The sequence below is a fragment of the Piliocolobus tephrosceles genome, chromosome 5, assembly GCF_002776525.5.
Source record: "Piliocolobus tephrosceles isolate RC106 chromosome 5, ASM277652v3, whole genome shotgun sequence".
NCBI classification, from domain to species: domain Eukaryota; kingdom Metazoa; phylum Chordata; class Mammalia; order Primates; family Cercopithecidae; genus Piliocolobus; species Piliocolobus tephrosceles.
The window spans coordinates 117,928,176-117,942,923 of NC_045438.1; the positions used below are offsets into that span (position 1 = coordinate 117,928,176).

Sequence of the window (14,748 nt, forward strand, 5' to 3'; positions counted from 1 at the left end):
AAAAATTAGCCGGGTGTGGCGGCAGGCCCCTGTAATCCCAGCTACTCAGGAGCTGAGACAGGAGAGTCACTTGAACCCAGGGAGCGGAGATTGCAGTGAGCCGAGATCGCACCACTGAACTCTAGTCTGGGCAACAAGAGTGAAACTTCATCTCAAAAAACAAACAAACAAAAACAAAACAAAAAGTAAAACAAACAACAACAGCAAAAAAAACCACTGTAACCTGAAATAACTGAAATAACATGAGAAGAGGATTGTGTGCCTACTGAGCTGGCAACTGTAAGGGAGGTGGCTGGCTCGATGTTAGTATGTGCTGGCCACTGTTGGCTGCATTTGGCAAAGTATTGCAAGGAAAATATGAGCTTATGAGAAACATGGTTAGTTATTAAGCAGCTACAAAATGGAACAACAAAATTCAAGATTTTTGAGCTTTAGAAAAATGTTCTAGAAAAAGTTTTCTGGACCTCAAAAAGTAGAAAAGTAAGATTGACAAAGATTTTTACAAATGAAAGCCCCTTAATATCCAGTCTTGGGCAAAGGGTTGGCCTTCCTATTAGAGCCAGATATCTTGAAGTAGCCACTATTACACTGAAAGAAAGAGATGCACGAGAGTATAGAAACAAATATAGAGAGCATATTTGGAATCAATGTCTAGAAAAAAGAAATCTGAGTATGATTTCTGCCACAAGGGATTGATTGGAATCAAATAGATAAGATGTCTATTAAGCTTTTAAGGAAGGCTTTCTGTCAAGAAGTCCTTAACTTAAATTGTAAAAGTCTCTCACAGCTCAAGAGTTCAAACAACCCCTTTAGCGTTCTGACTTTTCAAGTACAGAAATATGTCTTCAAAACATGCATTGTCCCAAGGATGAAAGACTCACCACTGCCCACTTCTTATGTGCACATGGAAGATAATAAACAAAGCAGACTTCCCCAGTGGGTGGAACCATGGAGAAAAGTGGAGGAAATTTCCTCCCAGAGATCTCATCAGAGATCTTCTCCTTCTATAGGGAGAAGAAATTTCCAAAGCCAGTATGCAGAATTCCCAGTGCTGTTATGGACCAATGAATGTTATGCTGCTGCCTTTCTCGAATGGCAGTTTGTAATGGTTGTTATGGTGCACCTCCCAGAGCCTGATACAGTATTAAGGAATTTAATTCCATAGTTGTTGGGAGAGCTGAATACAGCCCTCACACAGCACTTTTTGATAATTGTCTTAGCTAAAGAGAGTTGCCTCACACCTTTTCCAAGGTGATTCCCCTTTACAGAGGCATCCAAATTCAAAACCTGGTCAACCTAGGGGATAAAGATTCATCCTTCTTGCCCTGCTTTGAGGCAATTCTGAAAGACCACCCAGCATCACTGTGGGATTGGCTGAGGACTGTGTTGGGATTGCTTCCTTCCCTTCACTCCCACGGGTTTGTCTTTCAAGAGTATTCCCTCATGAAGCTCCTTCATGGTGATCTCTGTCTCAGGGTCTGCTTCCTAGGGAGCCAGCCTATGACAGATTTTAGATTCCAATTAACCTGTCCTTATTCCTCCATTTTACATTAGGTTGTGGTAGGATGTAGATATTTTTCCTTTATTGTTCTTAGATCACCATATCCTGACCAGATATCTCAGCATCACCTGGAGGAGGTCCTGGAAATGAAGATGCATTCAGTGACTAATGGGACTTTGGGTTGGAGGAAGTAGATGGATGACTAATAACCAGAGGGAAGGAGGTGGCAAAGAATGCCAGCATTCATCCATACCTGTGCTTCCACTGAGAGGGTAGTAAGCGTCCCCAGAAAAAAAAAAAAAAAAAATTTTCATCAATTCCAAATACTCTTGAGAAATGGCTTTGATGTTACTACAATATTTATTTTAAAAGCTAACTTTTTTTATGTGACACCATCTATCACTGCCTCCTCATTCTCTGCATATCTTTGCTGCTGGTACAGAGGAAAATGAAAGGGCTGGCATTCATCAGGGAAAGAATAAGCGATGAGGAAAGGGGAGTACAGGACTTTCCATTTCAGAGAGTACATCTGACTGTGAAACTGACAGCCCCTCCTTCCCAAAATGAAAAATGTGCCCTTTATATCCATATGGCTGCAATGACCACCAAAGCCCAAATTTGGAGTGAGAGATGTCAGTCCATTAAGAACTGTCATCTTCAGGTCACATGATATTTCCACAAGTAGAAACTCGGTTTGAAAAGAAAAAGAAAGAAAGATAATAAGCTTCCCTTAAAAGCTTTTTGCTTCCTACTTTTCCCTCCAGCATACATTTATTCTTATCATCCTCCTCATCCAATAGTATTTATTAAATGGCCACATTTGCATGGCACCTTACCTATGATTTTCCATTTCTCTCCAAGGAAGATTTCCTGGTTTAGAAGTTTTAATGGCTTCTCCTTTGAAAATGTCTTAAGAGGGTTTTGACTATAATTCCTTTTCTCCTAGCTCTTATTTAATAGGTACCAATGCCTATCTTTTGCCTGGGGTGTTGGGCTACGGAGAGGGAGATTCATTAACCATGGTGAGTTATGGATTTCAATGCCCTGGCTACTTCATTTCTCATATCCAAGTAGATCATTTCCTCCCTAGTCCCTCTGAGCCCAAGAAGACATATTTTGTAAGTAGCCTTAATCTGCTTCATTAGAACATTTTTTTTAACTTTACAAGAATGATACCGTCAATATTACCATATTACTTATGGTGATATGCATGGCAGTATAATCATACCTTCATACTATGTGGCAGTAGGAGTAGTGATTTTAGTTGTGGTATTAAGAGTAAGAAAACCATCGTTTTAGAGCTTGGATACATTAAAATTAATCTCATTTTCAGATATAGAAACCTAGATCCAGGGAAGAGAAGTGCTTTGTCTAAGGTTAATACTAGTGACTAATGCCTAACTCCAGTAAGTCTGACTCATAACCTAATATGCTCCCCTATTGCACCCTTTGAGCGTTAAAGTTTCATGATACTGACAGAAAGAAAGGCTCTGCTTTTGGTGCCAGAAACAGACAGTGAGGCTGCTAAAGTTTATTATATAGCACACTACAAAAGAGCAGATGTGTGGTTAATACACTCTGGATACATTTCAGTTGGACAAGTCTCCCTTCTTCTCCCTGTCTGTTTCTACTTGTCCTTATGCCTTGGAGTACTAGCAGAAGATTTCTCCCTAGGAGACTAGCTGTGTCTTTTCTCAGGGAAAAAGTGTCCCTACCTTCACAATATTCTCTAGCTTCCAGCACCAACTAGACTCTTCCTAAGAAGCAGGGTAGTACCTATATCTGCTAAAAACGGTAACTGCTTTGGTTCGGGGACTGTGACTTCTCCTCTGATCTGGCCGTTTGGAAAACTGTAACACTGATGAAGTTTATTCTCTCATCCCTTCTCTAGAGCACTGGTTTCCAACCAGGGGGACTTTGCTCTTCCACCCTGACAACCCAAGGGAAGTCTGGCAATGTCTGGAAACATTTTCTGCTGTTCCAACCGAGGCAGTGCTTTTGGTATCTCATTGGTAAAGGTCAAGAATGCTGTGAAACATCCTACAGTGCACAGGACAGCCCCCCAAACAAAAATGCATTCAGTCAAAATGGCAACATGCTAAGATTGAAGAATTTGGTCACAGAGTATTCTCCCCGTCTCAGAACCTTTGACATTATGAAGCTGCTTGTCTACCATTATTTGGGGACTTGGCTCTCAGCTACCACAATAAGAAGTTACATCATCTTCTGCACAGTCTCTCCTATTAGTAGAGGAATTCTAAAGCCCATAGGAGAAACAGCTCTTGACTATACATAAAGTTTTCTTGCATCAAAAATTTCAAATTATATGAACATTTACAAAATGGGGATTTTTTCTTCTTACTTCATTGGGTTGATATAAAAATAATGAAATAAGGGAGTAAAACAGGAGTTACCAAGGTCAGAGAGCATGGTGGGAATGGGGAGATGTAAGTCAAAGGGCATTAAGTTGCAGTTACGTAGGATAAGTCTAGAGATGTAATGGATAGCATAAGAACTATAATCAATAATATTGCATTGTATAATGAAAGTTTGCCAGGAGAGTAATTTTATCACTAAAAAAGAGCTATGTGATGGACATATTAATTTGCTTGATCAAATTAATCATTTTACTACATATACATATATGTATATCAAAACATCACATTGTCTACCTTAAATACATATAATAAAAACAAAAATAATAAAATAAGATTATGTCTGTTAGAGTGCATCATAAACTGAAAAGTGTGACAAAAATGCATGGCATTGCCATGGTAAGTATTAATTACAACAAAAGGGATGGATTTCTAATGGATTTTTAGGCAGCGTGACAGCAGATACTTTGGTTCAGAAACTTGTCTAGCATTTCAGTCAACAACAGAGGTGGCATATTCTTCACCAACATTCAATGCCAGTTCTGTTTTTACTTTATTTCGATCCTTTGGAATACAAGAAACAGTGTCCTCTGCGCTAATCACACAGTAGATACTAAACTATGGACACACAAGTTAAACTACATAGTTCCATTCATAGCTACAAGGACAGACTTTTCCACCTTTCCTAGTTCATGGAAAGCTCACATTTACTAAGCCTTTCCATGGTTTCATTGAGCTTCTTTTTCCAGTCATCACAACAGAAATTGGTTCATGAGCCCAAAAGAGTTCATTTACTGAAATTAATTTGATTTAGTACTTACTATATACCAGACATTATATTGGGACCAAAGATGCAAATAATAACAGAGGTTAACACATATTATCTTCCAGCCCTGTGTCAGTCACTGTGGTAGGCACCTCATCACTTTATCTCTAACAATTCCAGAAACATGTGCAGTAGACATTCATTCCACTGATAAATGAGGCAACAGAGGTACAGTGAGTTTATGTGACTTATCTAAGACATTCAACTAATACATATGAGTACTGGAACTGAGAGTCAAATTTATATCTATCTGGTGTCAGATACCATGTTCTTCCTCACCACCCCTCACAGTGTCTTTTAGTTCTGGGTGTTTTCTGTAAATAAACATCAACAGCATACCCAGTTACCATGATAAGAGTCAGAAAATGTCTGTGTTACAGAATGGGGGGACAATGGCCACAACACCTAACACCAATAGGAGTGTTGGCATCTCTTTAGCAACTCCAGCCAGTGCACACTGTTAGTGTGAATAAATAAGAAAAATGCCTAAGTCCTTATTTTTTCAACTGCTTACAATTTGTTCATAAAATAGAAATGGTTTGAGCAGCTCATTGGTGGATATTTGTAGTGCAAACTGCCCCAGCAGTAAAGGGATGAGGGTGAGATTAGTGACACTGAGGATTTGTGTTTCAATTCCAAATAAATGAAGCCTGACTCAAACAAGTTTTTGTTATTTCCTACCCATCGAATTCAATTCAATTACATTCAGTGAGTACTTGCTAAGCCATGACTGTGTGCCTAGTGCTGTGGGAAACAACAATGGACTGACATGACAACTGCCCTCAAGGAGTTTACTCTGAGGGAGACAAGATTTAATTAGAGTATAATAAAAGCCAGCTGATACCCACATACGAAACTTCACATGATCTAGTTTATTCAATGCACATGCTCCTTCCCTAACAGACTCATGTATTCAGTGAACACAGAAGTGGTGCGGGATGCCATTCTCCACCCCCAAAGCATCCCCATAGAAGGGGCATTAGTATACAATATAGACAAGTAATATAGTGGAAGAGACTGCTGCTGATGGGACTAGCGGTGATGGGTGTGATCAGGGAGGCTTCAAGGAGGTGGTGAAGTTGACTTAGGATAGAATTTGAAGTATGGGAGAGATTTATATTGTCTTCTAGGAGTGTGTTCTGGGGCAGAATCTGGCAAGTTTCTATTTAAGAATCAATAAAGTGTTACTATCCTGCTATGGGCCACAGATGTTTATAAAGATATCATTGTATGCCTTCTCTGAAATAAAAACCTAAAAATTGTAACCCAATGACACAGGTTTAACAAAAAATGGGGGGCAGTTATTAACATCACAAAAGTAAACTTACATTATCTTGATGCATGAACACATCTCCCCCTAGAAAAAGTAGAAGCTACTCTATCATATTGAGGTGAGATCATATCCATTAAGTATACAAAAACACATACCTCAAGAGAAATACTTAATCCTATTGATATTAGAAAGTCTTATATGTAAAAAGGAAAGGAGGATATTTTCCTCATTCTATATGCATAGCAAAATACTTTTAAAATATAAGGAATAATATAAATACTTTTAATATATAAGGAATTCATACAACTCCATAGGAAAAAAACTCAATTTAAAAATGGGTGAAAGGTCTGAATAGACATTTATATAAAGAAGACACGAATGGCAAACAGATATACAAAAAGGTGCTCAACATCACTAATCATTAGGAAAATGCAAATCAAAATCATGAGATATCACTTCACGCCTGTTAGGAAGGTTATTAGTTAAAAAAAAAAAAAAACTGTAAGTGTTATGAGGATGTGGACAAAAGAGAACCCTCATACTCATTTACTAGTATTAAGATTGTAAACTGGTATAGCCATTATGGAAAACAGCATTAATATTCCTAAAAAATTAAAAATATAACTATCATATGAGCAAGCAATTTGCTTCTGGATATTTACTCAAAGATATTTAAATCAGGATCTCAAAGAGCTATCTGTACTCCCATATTCACTGCAGCATTATTTACAATAGCTGAGATATGGAAACAACCTAAATATCCATCAATGAATGAGTGGAGGAAAAATATGTGTTGTATATACACAATGGAATACTATTCAGCTCTAAAAAAAGGATGGCTGCCATTTGTGACGACATGGATGGACATGGAATATATTACACTAAGTGAAACAAGCCAAACACAGAAAGACAAATACTGTATGATTTCACTCATCTGTTGATTCTAAAATAGTTGAATTCACAGAAGCACAGAACAGAATTGTGATTGTCAGGGGATGGGAGAAGGAGAAATGCGGAGGTGATGGCCAAAGGGTACAGTTTCAGTATGCAAGATAAATAAGTTTTGCAGATCTACTGCACAGCATAGTACCTATAGCCAACACTGTATCATAAACTTTTGTATTAGAATAGATCTTAGGTTAAGTGCTTTTACCATAAAAATAGTAATAATAATAATAATAATAATAATAATAAAAGGGGCAGGAGGAAATTTTAGGAAGTGACAAATACTCATATCTCCTTGATGGTAGTGACAGTTTTATGGGTGTATATTTATCCCCAAAGTCAAGTAGTTGCATACTTTGAATATTTACAGCTTTTTACATGTCAATCATACCTTAATAAATAAAATGGTTTTATACACCCGCGTGCACACACATACACACACACACAGGCCTCATGTTGTAGACCTGCTACTTGACTCATCTAAGTTACCATTAATAAGAGGCCTTAATATTTAGATTCTTTTGACTTCAGTCACCAGAAACAAGAAAAAGACTCTTCATAGCGGAGCATACGACTTTGAAACTTGGAAATATTCTAGTCATATGATATTAAAAAGAAACACACATGTAAATATAGTCTTTAAATGTATAATAAATACTTGGGTTTATATTAGCAAATATATACAAACCTCCAATTCTCTATCTTTCATGGGCTTTTTCCTCTAATGGCTATTCACGGACAATTTAGATCTGCAAGTTTTAACCATTTAACTTCCTGAGAAAGGAAATTGAAACAACAAAAGCAAATGTGTCCCCAACTCACGTATGGAAGTAGTTATTTCAGGTTAATTATTATCAAGAACTGTGCAAGACTAAGAATGCGATTAAACATTAGCCTGTGAGATATTTAACAGTGGGGTTCTACAATAAAAACAGAATATCGTTCATTCTAGGTTTTTTTCTAAATGGTCCCAAACTACATATGCGAATGAAACTAATGTCTAAACAATTAAATGATAATGTCATTATTATTCAATGTAGGAATACACTTGAGAATCAAATTGAATCAGTTCTTTTCCCCTTGTGGCACAATAACAATTCATGTTCAACCTTACTTAATACACTCCCTGCTTAAAAGAAAAATCAGTCTGTATACTCATTGGTTTCTACAAAAGAGAACTAGGCCTATGTAACTGAAAAACAGAGCAGTTAAAAAAAAAAAAAAAAAGCAATAGCCCTGAGCTAAATGTAAATTGAGCTAAGAGCAGCACCCCTGCACCCTTGTCCTAACTCCTTTCTCATTTCCATCCCTTAGGCATTTAGTGCCCTCCATCCTTGTTGCCCCTCGCTCCCTAAAACGTACCTGCTCGTGGGAACGTCACCAATATGTTACCTCTCTTGTAGTATTTGTATTTTCACTCAGCCTCCACTGTGCTTTGAAAACATTCATACAGCACTCATCAACTGTCAGGCTTAGTTCTAAAGACATTCCATATGCCACACGCACTTTGTTGTTGTTTTTTGCTTGTTTGTTTTTGAGACAATATCTGGCTCTATCACTCAGGCTGGAGTTCAGTGAGTGGCTCAATCTTGGCTCACTGCAACCCGCAGCCTCTGCCTCCCAGGCTCAAGCCATCCTCCCACCTCAGACTCCCAAGTAGCTGGGACTACAGGGATGTGTCACCACACCCAACTAATTTTTATATTTTTTGGTAGAAATGGTGTTTTGTCATGTTTCCCAGCTCAGGATGGTTTTTATGCACCCATCTCACCCTCCCAAAGTGCTGGGATTATAGGCGTGAGCCACCCTGCCTAGCCCACATTCCATATATTAACTCATTTAATCTTCAAACAGCTCCGTGGTAGATACTCTTAATATTCCTATTTTCAAAATGAGGAAACTGAGTTATAGAGTAGATGGGCAAACCCAGGCGTTCCATCTTGAGAGCCAGTGTTCTCTCCACTAGAGCCACACAAGAGAGAGATGCTCATACTGCCCCCGTCGTTACTTCTAAATCCTTTCCAGTATTATTTGATTGAATAATTTCTAAATGTCATCTTTCAGCACTAAAACCCACAGGAAGATATAATAAAAATTTAAGAAAATTCATGAACACTAACTTGAAACACACTGCCCTGACAAAGGATAAGGTAATGGATTTAGAAATATGTCTGTACACACCCTCTGTCCCAGGACACTTGAATCTCTAATCTGTTATATCATGGCTACCACTAGAGAGATTATTTAGACAGGCTCTCAAATACTTTTCTGTTAATTTTGTTTTATTCGCCTTGATAAAAAATTTCCATCTATGATTGTGAGTTAAGACAAATCATAAAAGAACCTGCTGCAATCCCTCTCTTTGATGCTTTTCCTATGCTGGTAGCAAAACTGCTTATGGTAGAAAATCAACACAGGTATATAGGTTTACAACAGGATTTTAAAATAAGAAAGTCCATAAAAAATCTGCTAAAAATTTGAAGTTATTTTTAATTAATTGAAAAATAAATGTAAGCTTGTTAAATAAGATGTACATAAATCAAACAAAACTCAGTTAAGCTAACATATTAATTTTAGAGTAAGACAGTTCAAATATAAGTGTATAATATCAATCAGAAAAAAGTAGTTTCTATAATATAATGAACTAAGTTATTGAGAACATTCACTGGCCCTTTCTCCAAAGAAACAACTACATATGAAGGTTATATATATATATCTCATATATATATATATATATCTCCTATATATATATCTTCCTACAAACTGGAAGGTAGATCAGAAGTAATTATCAAGAATGCAAGAAGGAGAGGAAAAAATGAAAAAGAAGTTAAGAGACATGGATAATGTTTGGAGTGAAAAGGTCTGACATAAGATTATTATATAATCTTATATATATATATGTGTGTGTGTGTGTGTGTGTGTGTATGTGGCCTCAAAGCATGAGCAAGTTAATGTAGAATTAGCAGGCCAAATGATTCCTCAAAGACCTAGCAGCAGAAATACCATTTGACCCAGCAATCCCATTACTGGATATATACCCCCCAAAATATAAATAATTCTATTATAAAGATACTTGGATGCATATGTTCATTGCAGCCATTATTTTCAATAGCAATGTCATGTAATCAACCTAAATGCCCATCAATGATAGACTGAATAAAGAAAATATGGTACATATATACCATGGAATACTATGCAGCCATAAAAAGGAGTGAGATCATGTTCTTTGCAGGGACATGGATGGAATTGGAAGCCAATATTCTCAGTAAACTAATGCAGAAACAGAAAACCAAACACTGCATGTTCTCACTTATAAGTGTAAGCTGAACAATAAGAACACAAGGACACATAGAGGGGAACAACACAGACTGAACACCTGTGGGGAGGGAGGAGAGAGAGCATTAGGAAGAACAGCAAATTGATGCTGGGCTTAATACGTGGGTTTTAAGCCCACTAATCTGTGCAATAAACCACCACGGCCTATGTAACAAACCTGCATATCCTGCCCATGTACCATGGAACTTAAAAGTTGAAAAGAGCAAACAAACAACAACAACAAAGACAATTTAGCAGGCCAAAATCTATGCAAAACCTCTAACCCAGAGAGTTAAATAAAGCCACTTTTGCCTTGTGTCATTTGCTGAATTTAACAAGTTGGTTTTCTAGTCCATCTGGGTCCACAGGATGGTCAAAAGCCAGGATCTACCCAAGGAGACTCTTTATTCCTTAGTGCTGGTACTTCACAGGACTATATCATCAGTGTGAAAATACACTAGACGTAAAGATCTCAACTCTCCATCTCTCAGTGACTATTTGGGGGAGGGCAGTCTGTGAGTAACTGTATGTATTCAGTAGGTGTTATAACACAAAATCTTACCCACTCTCCACAAAAAAGGAAAACCTCAAGCCCGAAATAAAATTAGTTTGAAGTGGCCCTAAACAGATATGCTATTAGGCACCTGACAGAAGATAATGGAAACCCTCTCTGGTAAAATATAAATCTTCATTTTAATGCTGAAAAATATAGTAAATAATATAAGAAAATGAACCATGCAGAGTAAAAATAAGTAAGCATAGCAATGACGCAACATGAGTAAGAAACAGCAGTGACAGAAAACAGAAACCAGCTCACCAAAGTATTAATGACATTAGAATAGTCAAAATGTGACACTGGAATTATTGGACAAGGATTTAAACAACTGTGTAAAACTATGTCTACTGTGTTCTAAGAAATAATAGATAAACCTACATTTTCTCCTAGGAAACCATAGCTATTTTTAAATAATACTGTAGATGTGTCAAATAATGAATTTGAAAAATGAAAAATAACTAAAATGTAAAACTCAAAAATGAATTTTCCCAAAGATTAGACATAACTGAAGAGAGAATTAGCAAACTGGAAGGTAGATCAGAAGTAATTATCAAAAATGCAAGAAGGAGAGGAAAAAATGAAAAAGAAATTAAGAGACATGGATAATGTTTGGAGTGAAAAAGTCTGACATACAATTCATTGGAACCCCAGAAGGGGCTGAGAGAGAACATGTGGCAGAGGCAATATTTGAAGAGAAAATGCCGAAAAACTTCCCAGAAATAATCCACAGATTCAGGCACACAGGATATCCAAAACAAGATAAAGAAAATAAATTTACATATAGACACATTATAAAACTTCAAAACCAAAAAAAGTGAAGAATAAGTATTAAAAGCAATCTAAAACAACAACAAAAACACAGATTGTCTTTAAAGGGGGTGACAAACTGACCATTGCATTTTAAATAACAAAATGGTTGCCAGAAGTCTGTGGAATTACATCCTTAATGTGCTTAAAGAGACAACTGACAACACAGAATATGCTTACCAGAAATATCTTTTAGGAATGAGAGAGACTTGAAGACATTTTCAGATATTCCCTTTCCTCCAAAATGACAAAGGGTTTAGCACCAGCAACCCACACTTGCGAATATTCTAATAAACATATTTCAGGCAGAAGTGATCTTAGGTGGAAGGAATGGGTTGGGGATAACAAACAGACAGCAAAGATTGAAGAACATGTAGGAGGAATCCTAAATAAATACTAAATGAAACCATAAGAAAATTTTGGAGTTTAAATATGCCAACATAGAAGTAAAATACATAACAATAATAAATCAGGAGAGGCATACATGACATTAAATCTTCTGAAGGAACTTATATTGGCAGGATGGAAGGTGAAGGCAATGACTAACTTTTAACCTTGACAAGTTAAAAATGTGTGTTGTAATTTCTAGAATAAGCACTGAAAGAACCATAACCTATAAACTAGTAAAAGAAAAATATTTTTTTTCCAAATGAAGGTAAGGACAGAAAGAAAAGGAGGTAAGGCTGGAAAGAAAAATATAGAATAGGCAAGACAGATAACACAGATAAATTATATATATAAGCCCAAATAGATTAGTAATAAATAACATTAAATATAATAGGCCAAATGCTCCAGTTAAATCCGAAAATCACAAGATTCAAACAAAATGAACAAATGTGAATTATGAACATACATAATGCTGCAGCCAAAACTGCAGAAACATTTTCTACAAAAAAACAAATACCACATGTTCTCAATTATACGCAAGAGTTAAACATTGACTACACATGGACACAAAGAAAGGAATAATAGACACTGCAGCCTACTTGAGAGTGGAGGGTGAAAGGAGGGTGAGAATCAAAAACTACCTATTAGATACTATTCTTATTACCCGGGTGATGAAAAAATCTGTACACCAAACCCCCACAACATGCAATTTACCTAGATAACAAACCTGCACCTATACCCTTGAACCTAAAAATTTTTTTGAATCAATAAATCAGCCATATTCTAACATATATGAAACATTCACAATAGTGAATTTATCCTGGCTCATTAAGCAAAACACAAAAATTTCCAAAAGATTGGAGTCATATAGTGTGTGATCTTCAGTTGCAGTCCAATTGAATCACAAAAACATTTAAAAATTAAGAATTCCTGAATGTTTGAAAATTAATAAACACATTCCTAAATAACCCATAGATCAAAGAAAAAAATCATGATGTAAATTAGAATTTTTTTTTTTTTTTTTTTTTTTTTTTGAGACAGAGTCTTGCTCTGTCACCCAGGCTGTGCAGTGGCGCAATCTCAGCTCACCGCAAGCTCTGCCTCCCGGGTTCACGCCATTCTCCTGCCTCAGCCTCCTAAGTAGCTGGGACTACAGGCGCCCGCCACCACGCCTGGCTAATTTTTTGCATTTTCAGTAAAGACAGGGTTTCACCGTGTTAGCCAGGATGGTCTCTATCTCCTGACCTCGTGATCCACCCGCCTCTGTCTCCCAAAGTACTGGGATTATAGGAGTAAGCCACCGTGCCCAGCCTAGAATATATTTTTAAATGAATAATTATGAAATGACTACATATCCAACTTGTGAAACGCAGATTAATTACGTGAAATAAATCTTTGTTGTTTATAAGCTAACCAATTTATGGTATTTTGTTAGAGCAGCCAAAATAGATGAAGGCAAGCATATATACTATTCCCAGATGCACAGGATATTCAGAGGGGTGGCACTCTCTACAGTGCAAATTTGGACATTGAAGTAAAATTGAATCAGCAAAAATCAAGTATGCAATGGCAAAATTGATGAAGGAGCAAAGAGTTAAGAGATAGAAAACTCAGGTACTAGTTGCTCCATATTTTCTTATAGATTTTTTAAATAGATCAATCAAAAAATGTTATTGAGTATGCATTTAAAGCCTGAAACTGTGCCATGTAGACCTTAGCGCTCTGCTAAGGAAGTCATCTTTTCTTATCCTTCGGGAGCTTATATATGGTAGGAGTCAATATTTTGGTCAGACCTAGTTTGGTATCTTAGCCCCTGCATAATTCTCTTATCTACAGCTGGTTCCACATGATTCCCTATTCATATGCTCCTCCTTGTCTTGCTCTCTGCACTACCTTTCCTTAAGGAAGAAAGTTCTTAAGCATCCCTAGCTCTACTTTCTATGGTTCAATATCTTATATAACTAGCTAGTAGACCTAGGCCTCACCATATCTCGTTCTGACACAGATTTCTGTCTTAGTTTCTATTTTTAACTTACTAAATAAATTTAAGCTGCAGAATACCTCAAAATCCTCCAATAAAAGATAATCTTTCCTTTTCTAGTTCTTCTGGAGAATTGAGACCTGAATCTACTTCTGTGATTGGGAAAAAACTACTTGTTTGATTTCTATTTCTTTGGCCAGCCATCCTCACCTTAGAGCTCTGTTTCTGACTATTGGCTATTGAGACTTGTGCTTTCTATCAGCCTTGTGTACAATACTGTCATTTCTAGAATAGGCAGAGCCTTATTCACAAAACATCTTCCTTCTCAGCACTTTCTAGGTAATTATTCTAATTCATTGCTAAAACCATTTCTGTTTGAAATAATTTGTCTAGATTCGGTCTGGTTTCAAGTTGTGACATACTCCAATAATTATAGGATAACATGTAATTGAACATTAGATGGTGTATTGCAGTCCTATTTGAGTATAAAAGGTTTTTAGCAGATAATTTGAATCACAATTTTTTATGCACTCATTCATTATTTACCAAATAATACTTTGGAATTAGAGATAATACAAACTAGCAGAGTATAGTAGACAGAAATTAGATTTTAAGGTTAAATGTACTGGGGCTAAATCCTAGCATTGTCACTTAATTAGCTATTTGCTTAACTTCTTTGTGCATTTTTGTGCCTGTTTTCTTGAGATATTATTATAATAGAGCACCTATCTCTCAAAGTTGTTCTGAGAATTAAATGAATTAATGTAAGGCATTTAATATTG

The 14,748-nt window shown here is 36.5% G+C and overlaps 1 pseudogene; it reads left to right on the top strand.

Annotated features, from left to right (window-relative positions):
• Positions 1 to 1,949: 1,949 nt before the first annotated feature.
• The window catches only part of LOC111543165, a 185,078-nt pseudogene continuing 172,279 nt past the window's right edge, over positions 1,950 to 14,748 (top strand).